The 22,599-nt window shown below is 50.1% G+C and overlaps 5 non-coding genes and 2 pseudogenes across 5 annotated transcripts; all 7 read right to left on the bottom strand.

Moving 5' to 3' along the window:
- Window positions 1-2,863: 2,863 nt before the first annotated feature.
- LOC123736315 (U5 spliceosomal RNA) lies at window positions 2,864-2,980 on the bottom strand. Its single transcript, XR_006765331.1, has one exon. It is a non-coding gene; the product is annotated as a U5 spliceosomal RNA (small nuclear RNA).
- A 758-nt stretch (window positions 2,981-3,738) lies between these two features.
- LOC123736301 (uncharacterized) lies at window positions 3,739-3,906 on the bottom strand (annotated as a pseudogene).
- Window positions 3,907-9,644: 5,738 nt separating this feature from the next.
- On the bottom strand, window positions 9,645-9,761 carry LOC123736314 (U5 spliceosomal RNA). The gene has a single exon (XR_006766050.1). It is a non-coding gene; the product is annotated as a U5 spliceosomal RNA (small nuclear RNA).
- A 665-nt stretch (window positions 9,762-10,426) lies between these two features.
- On the bottom strand, window positions 10,427-10,611 carry LOC123736319 (U2 spliceosomal RNA). Its single transcript, XR_014382739.1, has one exon. It is a non-coding gene; the product is annotated as a U2 spliceosomal RNA (small nuclear RNA).
- A 5,148-nt stretch (window positions 10,612-15,759) lies between these two features.
- On the bottom strand, window positions 15,760-15,876 carry LOC123730607 (U5 spliceosomal RNA). Its single transcript, XR_006762042.1, has one exon. It is a non-coding gene; the product is annotated as a U5 spliceosomal RNA (small nuclear RNA).
- A 445-nt stretch (window positions 15,877-16,321) lies between these two features.
- On the bottom strand, window positions 16,322-16,498 carry LOC123730702 (uncharacterized; annotated as a pseudogene).
- A 5,746-nt stretch (window positions 16,499-22,244) lies between these two features.
- LOC123730608 (U5 spliceosomal RNA) lies at window positions 22,245-22,361 on the bottom strand. The gene has a single exon (XR_006762043.2). It is a non-coding gene; the product is annotated as a U5 spliceosomal RNA (small nuclear RNA).
- Between the last annotated feature and the right edge of the window lie 238 nt (window positions 22,362-22,599).

The following is a 22,599-nucleotide window of genomic DNA, read 5'->3' as shown; positions in this document are numbered from 1 at the left end:
ATTTTTCTGGTACTTCCTCTCTCTCCCGCCGGGGTAACGGGGGATGGCAGGGAGAGGAGGTTAAAACCGGACTTAAAAAGGAGATTGTGTTGGGGGAGTTGGGGGGGAAGGTTCTGTGTTCTTCCTCCCCCTGGGAGCTCTCCCATTCCACCTTGCCCTTTTTCTCATCGCCTTGTTCGGGGTCGGAGAGCTCCTCCGCATTTCTTTTTCGTGGGGGGAGGTGTTCCTCCAGAATCTCCACCCCCTCTCCCATATCTCTTTCCGACACAGTCTCCATACTGTCTGACCCACTTGGGGAGTTCTCACTCAAGATCTCTCCGGGGCCGTCTTTCTCGGCCCTTTCTCCTTCAGGGGTCACATTAATCTGGGGCAGGGGGATTGGGGGGGGGGGGGGGTTGTCCTCTCCTCCCACTTTTTCCACCACTGCACCTTCCGCGCCCTCCACTACCACCAGCTCCACCACTACATTCTCAACCACCACCGGCTCCACCACCACCTCCTCGGCAACTGCCGTTCCCTCCCCTTGGCGCTCAGAAGTCCGGTCCGCGGCCGCCGTCTCCCTCTCCCTCCTTTCGGCCCTGACCTTATTGGCCCAGGAGAAGGGGCAGCCGCGGATGAGGTGGGACCGCTCGCCACAGAGGTTGCACGACCTTCCGTTCGTGCACTCCTCATAGCGGTGGCCCACCTCCCGGCACTTCATGCAGACGACCTTTTTACAGGCCTCTGCCAGGTGGCCATGTTCACCACACTTACGGCACAGCTTGGGCTGGTCCTGGTAGTGAACATGGCCTCTATTCTCTCCGAGGACTATGGTGGATGGGATGGCTTTCAACCCACCATAGCCCCCAGGGTCCTCCCTCTGCTGGACAGTCACCCTCCAGGCCCCTGTCCAGATCCCATCGGGATCCTTCACCTGGACCAAGGGCCCCTTCACGTTGCAGTACCTGCCCAGCCATACTGCAACGTCCTCCGGCTGTACGGTTTCATTGTACATACGGATAATAACGGTTTTAATGCTATTATCCGTCAGCTTGGTCACCTCAAACATGGCTGTGAGGGACCCCTGGATGTTCAGGGAGTTCTGGAGTTGCCCCCAGAACTCCCGCAGGAAGCTGGCGTTGGCAAAACTGACATCGAAGCCCTTCCCATAGGGAAGGGCTAAGATGCAATTTACCTGCGAGGAATTTTCTGGAGAAATCCAATCGGGATAACTCCATTATTTTCCCTCCCTTCTCCTTTAAGAGGAGGCGCACTGCATGGTGCCTCCTCATGCCAACCTGTGCTGCTGACATGATGGAGGCCCACTCCCTTTACAGCCCAACACCGGTAAAAAAGGGGGGGAGGGGAAGGGAAAAAAGGGAGGGAAAGGAAGGGGGGGGGGGAGGGGGTTGGGAGTGGGGGTTGGGAAGAAGGAAAGGGGTGTAAGACACCCGAGAAAGCTGGCGGGCTCGGCCAGACTAAGCTAACCGGGCCTACCAGCACCACGGGACACACAACAACCTATCTAGCACAGCACCAAACTAATCTTATTAACAATGGGAAGGAACACTAGGAGGGGAATTTTTTGTTTTATATTTTCCACAAGAGGGGGAGGCACAAAAGGGAGAGACAAAAAATAAACCACACAACCAAACTAAGGCTAGAAAGCTAGCAGGCCCCGCCAGCAGGCCAGGCTAAGCCTACCAGCTGGCAGGCCCACCAGCCAAGAGGCCTTACAACAAAAACAAACACGGCACACCAACCAAAAGGGAAGACAAACTAGGGGGTAAGACTAACAATGCACAAGACTAACAAAACAAATTAATTAAAGTAAAAGGGGAACAAGGGGGGTAAGGGAGAAAAAAGGACACACTGACTAACAAACACCTGCCCAAACTTGAGGGACACGAAGGCTAGCAGGCCTCACCAGCAGGCCAGGCTATGCTAACCAGCTAGCAGGCTAGCCAGCAAAAGGTCCCTCAGTTGGCAACACAAATAACAAGAAACAGAAAAAAACTAAGGATACAAAGGGGATGGGGGTAAAGAAAAAAAAAAACAGTCAAACAATGCCTGCCACGCCTAAGGGGCCGGGAGGCTAGCAGGCCAAGCTAAAGCTAGCAGGCCGACAAGCCAGAAAGCCACCCCAGCTAGCAGACAACACACAACTGAAGACAATGGGAGGAGCTAAGGAGGGGACTATAGGATACACAGGGGAGGAGAGATGCAAAACAGGACAAGCAGGGGAAAAACACAAATAAATTAAATAACTAAGGAAAAAAGACCAGAGGGCCTTTAAACTCACCCTACAGGTGCTGGTGCACCTGTAGTCCACCACCAAAACCACCACCTAACCCAGGACAAAGAATAAACAAGGGTGAGACAAAAAAAACAACAATAATGACAATAAATAATGATTTGACAAAAATAAATAACACAATTTCCCGGGCGCCCTCCGGCCTACGATCGCTTCTCTGATCAAGTGCAGCACTGACAAGGTAACTACACTTGATCTGAGCCAAAAGGCCGAGAAGCGATAACCCACAAATTGACCCCTGCACCCGCCGGGCCCCCGGGGGCCTCGGCAGACCTCATCGGTTTGGCAAAAGTTGGCTCCTCCTCACCCAACGCTTCCCTGGTGACAGGCGGGTGTGTTTTTTTTTTAAAGTCGCTAATGCATCGTTAGGTCACTAGCTCTTTAATCCTAGTGCGACTATTAGTTCAATGCCCGGCAAATACACCAGTCATCGTCGGGCTTGAACTCAATTGCCCGAGCGACTACTTTGAGTGGAAAAAATACGCAGGTCGGTCAGCCGGCTTCAAGTCAAACGCCTGAGCAAAAAGTCTCGGCGTCATCTCTGTCAATTTCTCTTGAAACAAGATACCGGGCTCTGCCAGAAGCAAAGCCCTTCCAAAAATACGTTGAACTCGTAAGTGTTCCTCTCCACGGAAGTCTTTAGTAAAAGGCGAAAGGCTTGTGCGTAATGAAGAGAAACCAGAGTCGTATGGAAGTCAGAGGTCGGGGCCCGAGACACACACGGTGCACTCTAGGCCGGGTCCCCGCGGGTGGTCCCCGAACCCACTCTTCCAAGTTTTCGAGGGCTGTGGGTAAAAAGTCACAGACAGACAGACAGATAGACAATCCTGGTGAAGTGATTGTATTTTTGGGGGGGGCTCAAAAACACACACACACACACACACACAATCCTGGTGAAGTGATTGTATTTTTTGGGGGGGCTCAAAAACACACACACACACACACACACACACACAATCCTGGTGAAGTGATTGTATTTTTTGGGGGGGGGCTCAAAAACACACACACACACACACACACACACACACACACACAATCCTGGTGAAGTGATTGTATTTTTGGGGGGGGGCTCAAAACACACACACACACACACACACACACACACACACAATCCTGGTGAAGTGATTGTATTTTTTGGGGGGGGCTCAAAAACACACACACACACACACACACACACACACAATCCTGGTGAAGTGATTGTATTTTTTGGGGGGGGCTCAAAAACACACACACACACACACACACACACACACACACTCCTGGCCAATGTATTTTTTTTTTTATTTTTTTTTTTTAAGTAAAATGGCGGGAAAACGGGGGACCCCCATGAAGGGGGCTTCGCACTTGTTTCAGTTTGGATGATTCTTCTTTTTTCATTCCTTCTCTTCTTCTGCTAGCTGTTTTACATAGCTTGGTGTATTTCTTTTTCCTTGACAATGGGAGAAAAGTGTTGCACCGTTCCCGGAGGTACTGCAATACCGGGTCGATGCGTGGAGCGGACGGAGCAAGCCCCATTTCCGACTCCCTGTTCGAAAAATCCATTTAATATGTAGTCCCCCGATGGGGGACGTATCAGATATTAAACTGATAAGAACAGATGATGATTAAAAGATTTTATTACTGTTCAAAAACATAAGCATAATAAACAAACCATCAACAATCATAATCATCACTTCCATTAAACTCAACACAAGGCATTTGAAATTTCAAAACAAATGAAACCCAAATTACAAATCAGGGGAGCATCTTCCCTCCCCCTCAACACCGACATAAACTAGATTCCTAAATCTCTATATTTCCCTATCTCCCCATACCTATCTTATTCCGTTTCCCTATTCCCTTTACCACAGTCCTAAACCCCCCTTCCACCTCTCCCGGGCTGCATGCTGCCCCCACTTCCTCTCCTCCCTCTTCATCCTCCCCCTCACATTTTCTTCCACCCTCCTCACTATCCCCTCCACTCCCCAATCTCTCCCTGTCTTTACCATGTTCTGTCTGGCTTCCCACAGCCCCCGTTTAAAGAGGCTTATGAGAAGCCATAGTAGAAATCTGTCCCTTTCCGTCCCCCTCGCTCTCCCTACTCCTCTCTCTACCCGAGCCCACGACAAAATAAAATCCCCTCTTACCTTACCTAACAACACCCGTGCCCTAGCCCACACTACTCCGGCAAAGGCACAGTCCCAAAAGGCATGGCGCACTGTCTCCTCCCCGCCACAAGATGGTCTTGGGCAGGTGGGGGATCGCGCCAAGCTATGCCGGTACATAATGGAACGCACCGGCAAACACTTATGGAGGCTCAACCAATTCAGGTCCTTGAGCCTGTTGTCCAGACCCCGCGCCTGCACTCCCTCCCAGACCACTTCCGGGATACCCACCACAGGTGTCGGACACCCTCCCTGTCTGACCTCCTCGTACAGGTGCTTGTGGTCTAAACCTACTCGGGCAACTTCAACCTCGGGGTGCGCACGTAACCACTTGGCCGCGTGACCAAAGTGCCACGGCAGCTGTTCCGCCCGAGGACCCGTGTTAGACCACACCATTACGCTTCTCGCCTGGTATGAGAAGAACACCCGCAGGAGGTAACCGGACGGATGTACTACCGGATGAGCAAGCTCTGTCAACAAAAAAGAAACAAAAATTGAGTCCAGCTTGAGGGGGAAGTGTGGTACCCCCCTACCTCCCTCCCCGATGGGGCAAAGCATGCGTGCCCTGGCGACCCACTCGTACCTGCCACCCCACATGAACTGAAACACTAGCCTCACTAGAGGCCTCCTCAGACAAGCCGGCAATGGGTAGATGTACGCCAAATATAAAAGAGACGGCAATACATCCACCTTGAGGACCAGGACCTTGCCTACAAAAGACAACGACCTAGCCCTCCACATCGCTAGCTTCCTCTGTACCACTGCGATGCCCATGTTCCAGTTCAGCGTCGCTGAGCCGGAGGTCTCAAAATGAACCCCGAGAATCTTCAGGGCCCCGTTACAGAGAGATAACCCCCCGGGCACATCCGTCCTACCACGCCATCTTCCGAAAAACTTAACGGAAGACTTTGCGTGGTTAAGAACCGCTCCCGACGCTCGGGTGAAGTCCCCAATAATGGCAAGGGACCTTGTCAAGCACGAGTCCTTGCAAAGCAGCAAGGAAGTGTCGTCGGCGTACTGCGTCACCTTAACGCGCAGACCGCCACTTCCAGGGATTAACAAGCCTTCCACCCCTGTGTCTGCCCTAATGGCAGCCCCCAGAGGCTCCATGTACAGTACGAAGAGGAGAGCCGAGAGCGGGCACCCCTGCCTGACCCCTGACGAGAGGTCAAAAACGTCACCCATGTGACCGTTTACGCTAACCCGGCACCCCGCTCCGACATATAAAGTACGGATCCATCCTATGAACTTTTCCCCAAATCCTAATCTACCTAATACTCTGAAAAGAAAAGATCTATTCACGCGATCAAAGGCTTTCGCCTGATCAAGCGCTGCTACCATTAAAGGCAGACCTCTATCTTCTACCCAAGCGATGGAGTCCCTAATCAACTGCAGGTTCCACCTGATAGAGCGGCCCTCTACCCCGCACGTCTGATCCTCATGAACGACGTAGGGAAGGGCTGTGCGCAACAGATCCGCTAGGACCTTTGCAAGTATCTTGTAGTCTACACACAGCATGGTCAATGGCCGCCAGTTGCCAAGGTCTGTGGCGTCCCCCTTCTTGTGAAGAAGTGACAGCACACCGACGGTCATTGATCCCCCTGGGAACCCCGTCTCGAGAATGGCCTTCAAGACTTCGAGGACCACCGGTCCGAGTATCCCCCAAAACTTGAGGTAAAACTCGGCCGGCAGCCCATCCATCCCAGGTACCTTCCCTTTTCCCATCCTCCTAAGGGCGCTCTCAACCTCTTCTAGGGAGATCTGAGCCTCCATCGCTTCTCTAATGTCCTCCGGCAATCGCCGGGACAAGTGTTCTAAAAACACATTTCCCTGCTCTACATCTACTTCCCTCTCCTTAAAGAAACTTCGGAAATGATCAGTTGTTACTCTGACCATCTCCTCCGGCTCTCTAGCTACACTACCATCTTCTTTCCTAACCCCGTACATTACCTTTCTACTCTGTCTATCCCTAACCGACTTAAAGAACATTGTGGAACAAGTCTCGTTATGTTCTAAAAAGCCGCTATGCGCACGCTCCAGGAAAGCTCGAGCCTTCCGCTCCTGCAGCTCCCTGAGTTGCGCCTTCAGGGCAGTGGATCTCTCCCAGTCGACCGACCCGCCGAGGTTGCCTGCCTCGTACTCGAGTTCGAGCAACCTATGGATATGATCCACCTCCCTCCTTTCCTCCCTTTTTCTCCTCTTAATATCCTATAATAAAGATCCTAATCCTTACCTTGACTAAGTCCCACCACTCCAATACCCCCTCGCACATGGACCGGAGGCCCTCAAGCCCCCGAAACACACCAATAAAGGCATTAACAAAGGCTTGCTCATCCAGCACCTCCCGATCTAACTTCCAAAACCCCCTACCGAAGAGGCAGACTGGAGAACTCACCTGCAGGAGCACCCCGTCGTGATCTGAAAAGAACACAGGCAACAGCCGACCAGACAACTGACCCAAGGACCTGGATAGAAAAATATAGTCAAGCCTCCGCGCAACCCCCCTGGAGTTGCGCCATGTGGGACCGGCCATTTTCGGAGCAGTGTGCAGGCCACCATCAACCAGACCATGGCAAGCCATTAGCCCGGTGATGGCGCCTGCACTGCTGTCCCCCCCTACCCCTAAATCTATATTAAAGTCCCCCCCTATCACCAACTGCCTATTTGTGACACACAGGGGCGTCAGACAGTCCACCATCTCCCTCCTGTCTGCCGCCACCTGTGGTCCGTACACCCCAACTAATCTATACCTACAATCTCTTAATGTGACATCCACCCCCAAAACCCTCCCCTGCATAACAACAAAAGTATCCTCAACCTTTACCTCCCTATTCCCAAACAAGATCCCTACCCCCGAAGAGTGAACCCCCCCTATACCCCAAACTGATTCCCCTTTATCCCACTCCCTCTTAAACCTCACAACATCCCCCCCATCCCTTAGGTGAACCTCCTGTAAAAAACAAAAATCAAATCCCACACCCTCTAAATAACTAAAAACCGCCCTTCTTTTTATCCTATCCCTCAAACCCCTTACATTTAAACTAACAAAAGTAATTTTATCCATAATGAAAACATTAACAACAACCTACTAATAACAAAAACAAAACAAGAGGCTCACCCGATGCTCCCCTGCTCCATCTCCTCCGACAGGGAAACAAAAATGCTCCCCTCGTCCGAAGGATACAGGTCCTCCTCAGATGAGACCACCTGCTCGCACACAACTTGGGACACTCCGTTTCCCCCTTCCTCTAAGACCCCCAAGTCATCTGCCCACGAAGCCGGGAAAGGGTTGGGGATGGAGGTTTCCGGCTTCTCTGAACAGCCTTGCGACCCTCCATCCCCAGGATGCAGAGAGAGAGTAGAGGCCGTCATGTCCATTTCCTCTAGGGGTAAAGGGAGGGATGAGCCCTGTGAGGACAGGGGGGCCACTTCAGCGGCACTGTCTTTAACCCCCATCGCACGCTTGCCTGTCCCTTCCCCTAAGCCTCCCACCTCTTTCTGCACATCACCCTTTCGCTTCGTCCTCTTCTTTTTGCCGATGTAGGGTTCCTGCTCCAGCTCCGGGATCACCCTCCCTACTGATGGTTCCTTCCCATCCTGCCTGAGCTCCAGCAGCACCCCAGAGTCTGAGGCCCACTCCCCTGCCCTTGACCCCAACACAGGAAGGTTTTCAACCATTTCTACCAGGGCCCCAAGCCCCTCCACCCCATCAAGTGATGAGCCCATCTCCTCCATTCCGCCACCCGCCTCCACCTCCGGCTGCTTGATAGCGGACCCCTCACCTCCTTCCACTGACGGCCCTGATGCCACCTCTTTCCTGGCCCTGGCTCGTGGAGTGGGCGTTGGTGAGGACATTCTCTCCTGCTCCTTCCTCTCTGAGTCTTTCTCCCTAGACCCAGGGTCCTTTTTCTCCAGTTGTTCCTCCGCAGAATCCCCTCCTTCCTTCCTCCCCGCCGCCGCCTCGGCATATGACTGCCGACGGGACGGGCAGTCTCGGAACAGGTGCAGCCTACTACCACACCCGTGGCACTCCTTCGGCTCCCTACAGTCCTTTGCCTCATGCTCCCCCGATTTACAAAAACGGCATTTCCCCGTACTGCAGGCAGCCGTGACGTGTCCATACTCCCTACACTTCTTACAAAAAGGGGGTTGACGTGTGTAGAAAAGCATCCCCCTGTCTGAGCCCAGTGAAAAGACCGCCGGGGGATGGAGGAATCCGTCTAAACCTCCTTTATCTGGCCTCAGCAGAACCTGGAACTGGCGGCGACCATTCCAGAACCCCAACGAGTCCTTCACGTACCTCGCCCCAGACGTCACGTCACAAAACCTACTCAGGAAAGCCCCTATTGCTATGTCCGCAACATGCGGATTGTACATGTGTACATTGATTGTCCTGAAGTTTGTCTTTGCCAGGCATGTTATGTTAAAAAAGGACAATGGCCTCTCCTCAGCCGCCACCTTGACTCTATCCATTACGACGTCACACATACCTTCTGTGTGTAAAGTAACGTCGTAGGCCTCCTCCATTGCGTTTCCCTGCAGGCACATCACTTCAGACACTCTTAGCTTCAGGGCCCCCATCAGCACGGTTCTTCCAAACGAATCCCTTGGCATTCTCATTTCCTCTTCCTTCTTCCACGCAAATCAGATCGTATTCTTCAGTCCAGTCCTGGGGACCGACCCTGCGCTGCTATTAGTGGCCATATCCTCACGGAAAAATGGCCGTAAATCCACGTTCTCACCGCAACAATAGAACTGGATTCTCTCTTACGCCCTCCGGCCTTCGGCTTTTGACCCAGCGAGCTTTGAGGCACCGCAGTACCGAGCTTGTATCTGAGCCAAAAGGCCGAGAAGCGATAACCCACAAATTGACCCCTGCACCCGCCGGGCCCCCGGGGGCCTCGGCAGACCTCATCGGTTTGGCAAAAGTTGGCTCCTCCTCACCCAACGCTTCCCTGGTGACAGACGGGTGTGTTTTTTTTAAAAAGTCGCTAATGCGTCGTTAGGTCACTAGCTCTTTAATCCTAGTGCGACTATTTGTTCAATGCCCAGCAAATACACCAGTCATCGTCGGGCTTGAACTCAATTGCCCGAGCGACTACTTTGAGTGGAAAAAATACGCCGGTCGGTCAGCCGGCTTCAAGTCAAACGCCTGAGCAAAAAGTCTCGGCGTCATCTCTGTCAATTTCTCTTGAAACAAGATACCGGGCTCTGCCAGAAGCAAAGCCCTTCCAAAAATACGTTGAACTCGTAAGTGTTCCTCTCCACGGAAGTCTTTAGTAAAAGGCGAAAGGCTTGTGCGTAATGAAGAGAAACCAGAGTCGTATGGAAGTCAGAGGTCGGGACCCGAGACACACACGGTGCACTCTAGGCCGGGTCCCCGCGGGTGGTCCCCGAACCCACTCTTCCAAGTTTTCGAGGGCTGTGGGTAAAAAGTCACAGACAGACAGACAGACAGATAGACAATCCTGGTGAAGTGATTGTATTTTTGGGGGGGGCCCAAAAACACACACACACACACACACACACACACACACACACACACACACACACACACACACAATCCTGGTGAAGTGATTGTATTTTTTGGGGGGGGCTCAAAAACACACACACACACACACACACACACACACACACACACAATCCTGGTGAAGTGATTGTATTTTTTGGGGGGGGCTCAAAAACACACACACACACACACACACACACACACACACACACACACACAATCCTGGTGAAGTGATTGTATTTTTTGGGGGGGGCTCAAAAACACACACACACACACACACACACTCACTCCTGGCCAATGTTTTTTTTTTTTTTTTTTTTTTAATTTTTTAAGTAAAATGGCGGGAAAACAGGGGACCCCCATGAAGGGGGCTTCGCACTTGTTTCAGTTTGGATGATTCTTCTTTTTTCATTCCTTCTCTTCTTCTGCTAGCTGTTTTACATAGCTTGGTGTATTTCTTTTTCCTTGACAATGGGAGAAAAGTGTTGCACCGTTCCCGGAGGTACTGCAATACCGGGTCGATGCGTGGAGCGGACGGAGCAAGCCCCATTTCCGACTCCCTGTTCGAAAAATCCATTTAATATGTAGTCCCCCGATGGGGGACGTATCAGATATTAAACTGATAAGAACAGATTTTTTTTTTTTTTATTAATACAAAAATTTACAATTTACTGTGACATTCTTTTTCCGTCAATACTTTCCCAGTTTCATGCAAGTTTTACACTTCCCCAAATGCCTTTACAAAAGTCTTCCCCATACACGTGTTTGTCCATTTCAATCACATTTCTTAACTTCCATACAAACAAATAAAAGGCGTCTGCTGGTACCGTTGTATCTTTCTCCTTTTTAATACAAACATTTATTTTTTCCCACAGTACCAGCTTCCCCAAACTGATCATACTCCACACTGCTCTAAACTCTTTCTTTGGCAATGTTAGGATCTCCTCTCCATACACAATATTCTTACCATTCAAAACAATATTGTTGCAGACCATGTTAATGAAAGGTGCGCACTTTCCCCAGAAATCTTTTGCAAAACCACACTCCCAGAATACATGCATTACTGTTTCGCTTTTTTTGCACCTGGGGCACTCTGCGTTCACTGCACAGTTGTGTCTATACATCCTCTCCTTTACGGCCAACCTATTTAAAGCACACAGCCATCCCAAATCCTTGCACTCATTATCCATCCATTTTGGTTGTATCCCCTCCCAATTAACTGCTTTCAAATCAGCCTCATATCTCTGCTCCCAATTTTCCCTTATAATTTCATTAATTTTCCTGTGGTCTAATAAGACCTCTCTTTCCATTTCCTTTATGTGTATTTTCAGAAATGATATGGCCTGCGTGTAATACTCAGGTTTTACCTCTGCATTCGGAACCCTGTTGTCCCAAGGTAACATCCCTCTTAAAGTAGACCCGAACCACATCCTAACAAAGAAAAATGATTTATGCTGTATTCCTTTCAACAAAGTTTTACACATCTGATTGAGGAAAAGACAATCCAGTTTCACCGACAAACATGGGATGTCTCTCCCTCCCTTTGATACTTTCCCATACATCATCTCTCTCTTTACGCTTTCATATGAGCCACCCCATATAAATGAAAATATCAACCTTGTCACAACGATTTTACTCCTGGCATTGATTGGGAACACCAGTGCCAGGTAAATTAAAGTTGGTAATATATCTGTTTTTATTGCCATAATCTTTCCGCTGATCGTTAACCTTCTGCTTTTCCACATGTTGAGTTTTACCTTTACTTTTTCAATCTTTCCTTCCCAATTTTCTTTTATTCCGTCCTTTTGAAAGAAATACACCCCTAATATTTTTAACCCATCTTTACAGACAGTTATGCCTCCCTTGCCCTCTGTTCTCCCTTCCCAGGCGCCACAGTACATCATAGAAGACTTCCCCAAATTAATTTTTGACCCCACTGCTTCTCCATAAGTTTTCAACAGTATGATCGCCCTGTCAGAGCATAGGAACAAAGTGGTGTCGTCTGCATACTGGGCGATTCTAACCCTTTCTCCGTTACTCCCTGGGATATGCACCCCGTCTATACCTTTATCGTTCCTTATCACATTAGCTAGTGGTTCAGCAAATAGCACGTACAGTAGTGGTGACATTGGGCACCCCTGTCTCACCCCACCTTCTTGAAGTACCGGTTTGCTGAAAAACCCATTGATTTGCACTCTACTGTATGCTTTATTATACATTGTCTTAATCCAATTAACAAAAATCGTGCCACAATTCATTCTTTCTAGAATTGAGAACAGGAAGTCATGACTGACCCTGTCGAAAGCCTTCTCCTGATCAACGTTCAACACACACAAAGGTAGGTTTCTGTCTTTGGCCCAAACGATCACATCCCTGGTTAACTGTAGGTTGTATGTTGCGGACCTATTCATAACCCCGCATGTCTGGTCTTCATTAACCAGGCTAGGCATCACCTCTTTCAGTCTATTTGTTATTACTTTCCCCAAGATTTTGTTGTCCACATTTAGCAAAGTAATGGGCCTCCAATTTTTTAAGAGCTCTTTTTCTCCCTTCTTGTATATTAAGCTTACTACACCAGACCTCATAGATTCCGGCATCATCCCATCGACCAAGATCTCTCTATACACCTCCAGTAAGTCCTCACCTAGGATTCCCCAAAAACAACAGTAAAATTCTTTTGGTAATCCATCACACCCGGGAGTTTTATCAGCTTTCAGAGATTTCAATGCCTCCTCTATTTCCTTTTTGGATACTTCTCTTTCTAAATTTGTTCTTTCTTCATTATTTAGCTTTTTGCTTATATTATTTAATAATTCCTCCGCTCTTGCATTATCCACTTCTCTTTTCTTAAACAAAGCTTGATAGAACTCCTGAGCATGCGTCATTATATCTTCTTTTTTGGTGACTTTCCCCCTACCTGTTTCTAATTCGGAGATTGCACACCTTCTCTGTTTTTCTTTAATACTTTGAAAAAAAAACTTGGAACATTTTTCATCTTGTTCTTTTTCTGTTATTTTGGCCAAAAATGCAAAGTTCTTGACCTTTGTTTCAATGTTATGCTCTATTTTCTTTTGGATGTTTCTGTATTCCTCCCCACACACCTGCTTACCCTCGTTTATTTCAGAATGTATAGCCTGTAATTCATCTTGCAATTCTTTCTCAAGATGCCGCTCTTCCTTTTTTTCCCTTTTGCTATAAATTTGACAAAAATACCTTATTTTGATTTTTACCGCCTCCCACCATTCAGCTGTATTTTTAAATGCCCATTTCATATCCCTCCATGAATTATAAAAGGTCGTAAACTCAGCTCTAAATTCCGCACACTCCAACTCCTTCATGTTTAACTTCCAAAATCCTCTTCCTATCTCCACCCCTTGAACTTGACAAGAAGCCCCAATTGTGTCATGATCTGAAAACCAGTTTGGATATATGAAGAAGCTCGAACTTTGGATGGTCTTGGATATAAACAGATAATCTAGTCTTTTGCTTGCTCCTCTTGAGTTTCTCCATGTATGCCCTATACCTTTTTTATTATGTCTCCTATATATGTCTGCCAAATTGTAGTCACCCAAAACGTTTTTTAAGTATTGTGCAGTAAAATCATATTCCCCCTCTAAGTAGGTGTTGAAATCTCCACCCATTATCACTATGCGATTTGTGCACAGAACATTAGGTAAATGCTTAAAGAAATCTAACCTTTCTCCTTTTAAAGCAGGAGCGTACACGTTTACTAGGCGAAGCTTGTTGTTGTTCAGCCTGCCATCTACATATACAAGCCTCCCTGGTATAATAATTCTTTCCTCCTCAATTACAAACCCAGTATCCTTAAATATTATCCCCACCCCGTCCGAGTGCACGTTGCCTATGCTCCATACTGAAGCACCTGCCTTCCAGTCCTTGCTGAACCTTTTGATGTCCTCTGTGTTCTTTAGGTGACACTCCTGAAGGAAGCACACCTGGAAGTCCAATGCCTTTAAGGAAAAAAACAGAGATGTCCTCTTGACAGTGTCTCTCAATCCCCTGGCATTAACTGACAGGACATTAAACATAATTTTCTTTTATGTTCCGTCTCTTTTCCCCTTGGTCAGAAACATTGTTGTTGACTTCAGGCTATCCACCATAGAGCCACTCGCAAACTCCGGCTGGGAATCCACGCTGCCCTCACTGTCCTCCTCTGATGGTGCGACCAACGGCACTGGTGGAGACTCTCCTGCTGAGGACAGCTCGGGACCCGGATCTCCTTGCTCTCTCGTCTCCTCATTCTCCAGAGCGTCGAACCTGCTGAAAGTCTCTATTACTTGTTTGTTTTTTTCGGTGTCCAACCTCTCCTCTGTTCCTTTCCGCTTTGCTGTTCTCTTCCCCTCTACTGTTTTCCAATCCATCTCTTTATCCTCTTCTGTTTCACCCCACTGTACTCTACTTTCCTCTGGGGTATCTGATATTATTATCCCCAGTGAAGATTCCTCTATTGCCACCTGTCCTGGTTGAGCAGAGGTTCCTGCCACCGGATTCCCGAAAGCGTAGGGATCCGACACATCACCCGGAGTCTTTCTCAGAGAAGCCTCCGGAAGAGGCCTTGGGAGATTCTCCTGTGCGGGTGCATGGTCTCTCGAGATCTCGTCCAATACCACCTCAATGTTCCGCAGTGATTCTGCATAGGTTTTGTGTCTGTCTGGGCAGTCTTTGAACATGTGCTCAATTGAATCACACAGATTACACGATTTGGGTTTTTTACAATCTCTTGCCAAATGACCCGCCTCCAAACAGTTTCTACAGAATGTGTTCGGGCACAGTGCTGCGATGTGGCCCTCTTCTCCACATCTCCTACACGTTTTAGGCTGCCCATAGAAGTAGAGGTACCCCTTTACACCGCCAATGTAGAAGGACGCTGGGGGATACTCAATTCCTCCCGTCCGTGTTCTGAATCGGACAGCGTACTTTCTATTCCCATTCCACATACCATCATAATCCATTTCTTTTGTTCCAACCCCCAGTACATCACAGTATTTACCCAGGAAGGATCGTATATCCTGCTCTTTCACATACGGATTTTGCATGCAGACAGTTATGGTCCTTACCCGACTTGCGAACAGAGGCTCCACATTGAAGTTGGAAATCGGTGTTTCGTCCTTGTGTTCCAAGCACTTGTTCCAAGCTTCCTGACACAGGTAATCCCCCATGAAGGTGACCTCGAAAGCATTCCGTAGAGGAAAATATCTGTAGCAGTAGATTCGTTCTGTCGTCACTCCAAGAAATCCAAAGATGACATCTTTTGCGAAGCTCCTTCTTCCCATAGCGAACTGCATTCCGTCCATTTCCTTCCCGACAAACCGGATTGTATTCAAAAGTCGCGCCGAAGGGGCCGACGTAAAGTCTCCCGTCGCCATCACCTTCTCTTTTCTTTCGTTGATCAAACTGCGGGCGTGCCACACGCTTGGTTTGAGCCAAAAGGCCGAGAAGCGATAACCCACAAATTGACCCCTGCACCCGCCGGGCCCCCGGGGGCCTCGGCAGACCTCATCGGTTTGGCAAAAGTTGACTCCTCCTCACCCAACGCTTCCCTGGTGACAGGCGGGTGTGTTTTTTTTTAAAAGTCGCTAATGCGTCGTTAGGTCACTAGCTCTTTAATCCTAGTGCGACTATTTGTTCAATGCCCGGCAAATACACCAGTCATCGTCGGGCTTGAACTCAATTGCCCGAGCGACTACTTTGAGTGGAAAAAATACGCAGGTCGGTCAGCCGGCTTCAAGTCAAACGCCTGAGCAAAAAGTCTCGGCGTCATCTCTGTCAATTTCTCTTGAAACAAGATACCGGGCTCTGCCAGAAGCAAAGCCCTTCCAAAAATAAGTTGAACTCGTAAGTGTTCCTCTCCACGGAAGTCTTTAGTAAAAGGCGAAAGGCTTGTGCGTAATGAAGAGAAACCAGAGTCGTATGGAAGTCAGAGGTCGGGGCCCGAGACACACACGGTGCACTCTAGGCCGGGTCCCCGCGGGTGGTCCCCGAACCCACTCTTCCAAGTTTTCGAGGGCTGTGGGTAAAAAGTCACAGACAGACAGACAGACAGATAGACAATCCTGGTGAAGTGATTGTATTTTTGGGGGGGGCTCAAAAACACACACACACACACACACACACAATCCTGGTGAAGTGATTGTATTTTTTGGGGGGGGCTCAAAAACACACACACACACACACACACACACTCCTGGCCAATGTTTTTTTTTAAAGTAAAATGGCGGGAGAACGGGGGACCCCCATGAAGGGGGCTTCGCACTTGTTTCAGTTTGGATGATTCTTCTTTTTTCATTCCTTCTCTTCTTCTGCTAGCTGTTTTACATAGCTTGGTGTATTTCTTTTTCCTTGACAATGGGAGAAAAGTGTTGCACCGTTCCCGGAGGTACTGCAATACCGGGTCGATGCGTGGAGCGGACGGAGCAAGCCCCATTTCCGACTCCCTGTTCGAAAAATCCATTTAATATGTAGTCCCCCGATGGGGGACGTATCAGATATTAAACTGATAAGAACAGATTTTTTTTTTTTTTGAAAAATAATTTATTACTTTCAAATGCCATTCATACAATACAAAATTATAATTTTCATCCAAACATAGCTAATGGCATTTTTAATTAATAAACAAAACCACAAACAAAAACCTCAGGGGAGCATCGTCCCTCCCCATCATTCCTACAAAATACCTTTCCCTATCTACCCTTCCCTAATCTATCCCATTACAATCCTAAATTAAACCCAGCCCTAAACCCCCCTTCCACCTCTCCCGGGCAGCATGCTGCCCCCACTTCCTCTCCTCCCTCTTCATCCTCCCCCTCAAATCTCCTTTCACAATGCCTTCCACCCCCCAATCTCTCCCTGCCGTGACCATGTTCTGTCTGGCTTCCCACAGCCCCCGCTTAAAGAGGCTCATGAGAAGCCAGAGCAGAAACCTATCCCTATCCGTCCCCCTCGCTCGCCCTACACCTCTCTCTAATCTAGCCCAAGTTAATACGAAATCCCCTCTAACCCTTCCTAACAACACCCGTGCCTTTGCCCATACTACTCCGGCAATGGCACAGTCCCAAAAGACATGGCGCACAGTCTCCTCCCTGCCACAAGAAGGTCTTGGGCAGGTGGGGGATCGCGCCAAGCTATGCCGGTACATGGTGGAGCGCACCGGCAAACACTTGTGGAGGCTCAACCAATTCAGGTCCTTGAGCCTGTTGTCCAGACCCCGCGCCTGCACTCCTTCCCAGACCACTTCCGGGATGCCCACTACAGGTGCTGGACTTACTGCCCGTCTAACCTCCTCGTACAGGTGCCTGTGATCTAAACCTACTCGGGCGACTTCAACCTCGGGGTGCGCACGCAACCACTTGGCCGCATGGCCAAAATGCCACGGCAGCTGTTCCGCCCGAGGACCCGTGTTAGACCACACCATTACGCTTCTCGCCTGATACGAGAAGAACACCCGCAGGAGGTAACCGGACGGGTGTAGTACTGGCTGAGCAAACTCCGCTAACAGAAAAGAAACAAAAATTGCGTCCAGCTTGAGGGGTAGATGTGGTACCCCCCTACCTCCCTCCCCGATGGGACAGATCATGCGTGCCCTGGCGACCCACTCGTACCTGCCACCCCACATGAACTGAAACACTAGCCTCACTAGAGGCCTCCTCAGACAAGCCGGCAATGGGTAGATGTACGCCAAATACAAAAGAGATGGCAATACATCCACCTTGAGGACCAGGACCTTGCCCAAAAAAGACAAAGACCTAGCCCTCCACATCGCTAGCTTCCTCTGTACCACTGCGATGCCCATGTTCCAGTTCAGCGTCGCTGAGCCGGAGGTCTCAAAATGGACCCCGAGAATCCTCAGGGCCCCGTTACAGAGAGATAACCCTCCGGGCACATCCGTCCTACCACTCCATCTTCCGAAAAATTTAACGGAAGACTTCGCGTGGTTCAGAACCGCCCCCGACGCTCGGGTGAAATCCCCAAAAATGGCAAGGGACCTTATCAAGCACGAGTCCTTGCATAGCAGCAAGGAGGTGTCGTCGGCGTACTGTGTCAACTTGACACGGAGACCGCCACTTCCAGGGATCAGCAAGCCCTCCACCCCTGTGTCTGCCCTAATGGCAGCCCCCAGAGGCTCCATGTACAGAACGAAAAGGAGTGCCGAGAGCGGGCATCCCTGCCTGACCCCAGACGAGAGGTCAAAAACGTCCCCTAAGTGACTGTTAACGCTAACCCGGCACCCCGCTCCGACATATAAAGTACGGATCCATCCTATAAACTTTTCCCCAAATCCTAATCTACCTAACACCCTGAATAGAAATGATCTATTCACGCGATCAAAGGCTTTCGCCTGATCAAGCGCTGCTACCATTAAAGGCAGCCCTCTATCTTCTACCCAAGCGATGGAGTCCCTGATCAACTGTAGGTTCCACCTAATAGAGCGTCCCTCTACCCCACACGTCTGATCCTCGTGGACGACGTAGGGAAGGGCTGTGCGCAACCGGTCTGCTAAGACCTTTGCTAAGAGTTTATAGTCTACACACAGCATGGTCAACGGCCGCCAGTTGCCAAGGTCGGTTGCTTCCCCCTTCTTATAAAGAAGTGACAGCACACCGACAGCCATTGATCCCCCCGGGACCCCCGTCTCCAGGATGGCCTTCAAGACTTCTAGGACCACCGGTCCAAGTATACCCCAAAACTTGAGATAAAACTCGGCCGGTAGCCCATCCATCCCAGGCACCTTCCCTTTTCCCATCCTCCTGAGAGCGCTCTCAACCTCCTCGAGGGAGATCTGAGCCTCCATCACATCTCTAATGCCCTCCGGCAATTGCAGGGACAAGTGTTCTAAAAACACATTTCCCTGCTCTACATCTATTTCCCTCTCCTTAAATAAACCTCGGAAATGATCAGTTGTTACCCTGACCATTTCCTCCGGTTTTCTAACTATGCTACCATCTTCTTTCCTCACCCCATACATTATCTTCCTACTCTGTCTGCCCCTAACCGACTTAAAGAACATAGCGGAACAAGTCTCATTGTGTTCTAAAAAGCCATTATGTGCTCGCTCCAGGAAAACTCGAGCCTTCCGCTCCTGCAGCTCCCTGAGCTGCGCCTTCAGGGCTGTGGATCTCTCCCAGTCAAACGACCCGCCGAGGTTGCCTGCCTCGTACTCGAGTTCGAGCAACCTTTGGATACGATCCACCTCCCTCCTTTCCTCCCTTTTTGTCCTTTTACAATAACCTATTATAAAAGCCCTAATCCTCACCTTAACTAAATCCCACCACTCTAAAACCCCCTCGCACATGGACCGGAGGCCTTCAAGCCCCCGAAAGAAACCAAAAAAGGCGTCAACGAAAGCTTGCTCCTCCAGCACATCCCGATCTAATTTCCAGTACCCCCTACCGAAGAGGCAGACTGGCGACCCCACCTGCAGGAGCACCCCGTCGTGATCTGAAAAGAACACAGGCAACAGCCGCCCAGACAACTGACCCAAAGACCTGGATAGGAAAATATAGTCGAGCCTCCGCGCAACCCCCCGGGAGTTGCGCCATGTGGGACCCGCCATTGTCGGAGTAGTGTGCAGGCCTCCATCAACCAGACCATGGCAAGCCATTAGCCCGGTGATGGCGCCTGCACTTCTATCCCCCACTAACCCTAAATCTATGTTAAAATCCCCTCCTATCACCAAGTGCCTATTTGTAACACACAGGGGCGCCAGACAGTCCACCATCTCCCTCCTGTCTGCCGCCACCTGTGGCCCGTACACCCCCACTAATCTAAACCTACAATCCCTTAGCGTGACATCCACCCCCAAAACCCTCCCCTGCATAACCACAAAAGAACCCTCCACCTTTACCTCCCTGTGCCCACACAAAATTCCCACCCCCGTTGAATGTACCCCGCCTATACCCCAAAATGACTCCCCCTTATCCCACTCCCTCTTAAACCTATTCACATCCCCTCCATCCCTCAGGTGAACCTCCTGTAAAAAACAAAAATCAAAACCCACACCCTCCAAATAACTAAAAACCGCCCTCCTCTTAACAAAATCCCTTAAACCCCTTACATTTAAACTAACGAACGTAAAATTAGACCCCATGAATAAAAATTAAAAACAAAACAACATCCTACACCCAACTACTAAACACAAACAGAAAACAAAAACAGGAGGCTCACCCGATGCTCCCCTGCTTCATCTCCACCGGCAGGAACGTCATCTCCTCTCCCGACGTCCCCCCGTCTTCCTCCATTTCCCCAATCCAGGATGCCGGAATGGTATTAGGCACCCGAGTGCCCTGCATCCTGGATTGTCCATCCAAACCCTCCATTTCATCTGCCCCACATCTTGCTGGGCAAAGAATATTTGAGTCCGTGTCTCCAAACAGGGATTGTGATTCTCCCCCTGCTGCCCAACCCTGAGCCACGACCGGGGAATCCAAAACCACCAGTAGTTCAGCACCTGGGGGAGCCAGCGAGGACATAGATGATTCCTCACCTCCTTTTTCACCCATTGGCCTCTTGGCCTCCCCCTCCTCACCGCTCTCCCTCTTGCTTTCTGTGGCGTGCACCCTCCTCCTTCCTTTCCTCTTCAGTGTAGGCGGTAGAGGCAGCACATGGGAGACATCTCCCCCCCTCTCCGCCAGCTCCTCCACCATCCCCCTCATTTCTTCCACCAATGCACTAGCCACCCCCCTTCCCCCCCAATCCTTCCCTTCATCTCCCCTCTCCTCCTCTCCCTCTGGTCCTGTCGCTGCTCCTTTCACCACTTCCTCTTTCTCCGCCGTCACCGTCTCCTGCCTCTCCACTCCCTCTGCTCCTGTCGCTTTCTGCCCCTCCTCTCCTTCTGCCCCATCCTTCTCAACCCTTTGCTCCTCTCCTCCCTGTGCCTCCTTTCTTCCTTCCTCCTCCCGTGTAGATCCTTCTTCTGGGCCTGTCTTGGTGTCCGGGCCCCCTCTTCCTCCACCCCCTGCTCCCCCCCCGGCTGCAGACGCGTATGACCTCTGACGAGCCCGGCAATCCCGCCACAGGTGTGCTGATGAGCCACACCCATGGCACGCCTTAGGCTCGTCGCATTCCTTAGCCTCGTGCTCACCTGATCCGCAGAATCTACACTTCCTGATGCCTCCGCACGAGGCCAAGGTATGTCCTTAGGCCATACAACGCCTGCAGAACGGAGGCTGACGGGCATAGTACAATGTCCCCCTGTCAGCCCCCAGGGAGAACATTGCAGGGGGATGGAGGTATCCTCCCAGGCCCTTTGGGTCTTCTTTAAGGAGAGCCTGGAAGCTTCTTCTCCCATTCCAGAATCCGAGAGAGTCCTTGAGGTGCCTTGCTGAGGAGATATTCTCCATATACCGCCCCAGGAAGGCCCTCACATCTTCGTCCTTAACGTGTGGGTTATACATATTTACAGTCACCACTCGGAAATTGTTTTTCGCCAGGCTGGTGACTGCATAATGGCCCAACGGCTTTGCCTCTCCCACTTCTTTTACCTTCTTCATTGTCTCCTCATGCTGCTCCTCAGTATAGAGGGTCACATCGAATGCCCCCTCCATCAGGTTCCCTTGAAGACAGAATACTTCCTTCACCGTAAGCTTCAGGACTCCCATCAGGATCGTTCTCCCGAAGCTCTCTCTCCCAATCGGCTCCATTCCTTTCTCCTTCCATGTAAAACGTATGGAGTTCGCCTGGCCGATCCCGGGGACCATCCTGCTCGCTGTATTTCGTGCCATTTCTCCCCTGTAAATGGCGTACTTGAATAAACAAAAAAAAACGTCTCTCTTCAAAAAAAAGAAACCGTTAAGAAAATTTGTTTTGGAAAACAGAAAAAATACCTGGTTCAACCAAAACTTCGTACGCCCTCCGGCCTTCGGCTTCCAGCTAAGCGAGCTTTGGGGCACCGCAGTACCAAGCTTGATCTTAGCCGGAAGGCCGAGAAGCGATAAACCACAAATTGACCCCTGCACCCGCCGGGCCCCCGGGGGCCTCGGCAGACCTCATCGGTTTGGCAAAAGTTGGCTCCTCCTCACCCAACGCTTCCCTGGTGACAGGCGGGTGTGTTTTTTTTTAAAAGTCGCTAATGCGTCGTTAGGTCACTAGCTCTTTAATCCTAGTGCGACTATTTGTTCAATGCCCGGCAAATACACCAGTCATCGTCGGGCTTGAACTCAATTGCCCGAGCGACTACTTTGAGTGGAAAAAATACGCAGGTCGGTCAGCCGGCTTCAAGTCAAACGCCTGAGCAAAAAGTCTCGGCGTCATCTCTGTCAATTTCTCTTGAAACAAGATACCGGGCTCTGCCAGAAGCAAAGCCCTTCCAAAAATACGTTGAACTCGTAAGTGTTCCTCTCCACGGAAGTCTTTAGTAAAAGGCGAAAGGCTTGTGCGTAATGAAGAGAAACCAGAGTCGTATGGAAGTCAGAGGTCGGGGCCCGAGACACACACGGTGCACTCTAGGCCGGGTCCCCGCGGGTGGTCCCCGAACCCACTCTTCCAAGTTTTCGAGGGCTGTGGGTAAAAAGTCACAGACAGACAGACAGACAGACAGACAGACAATCCTGGTGAAGTGATTGTATTTTTGGGGGGGGCTCAAAAACACACACACACACACACACAATCCTGGTGAAGTGATTGTATTTTTTGGGGGG

Source organism: Salmo salar, chromosome 25 (genome assembly GCF_965601325.2).
Source record: "Salmo salar chromosome 25, fSalSal1, whole genome shotgun sequence".
Classification (NCBI taxonomy): Eukaryota; Metazoa; Chordata; class Actinopteri; order Salmoniformes; family Salmonidae; genus Salmo; species Salmo salar.
This window is presented reverse-complemented; position numbering and strand designations above follow the sequence as displayed.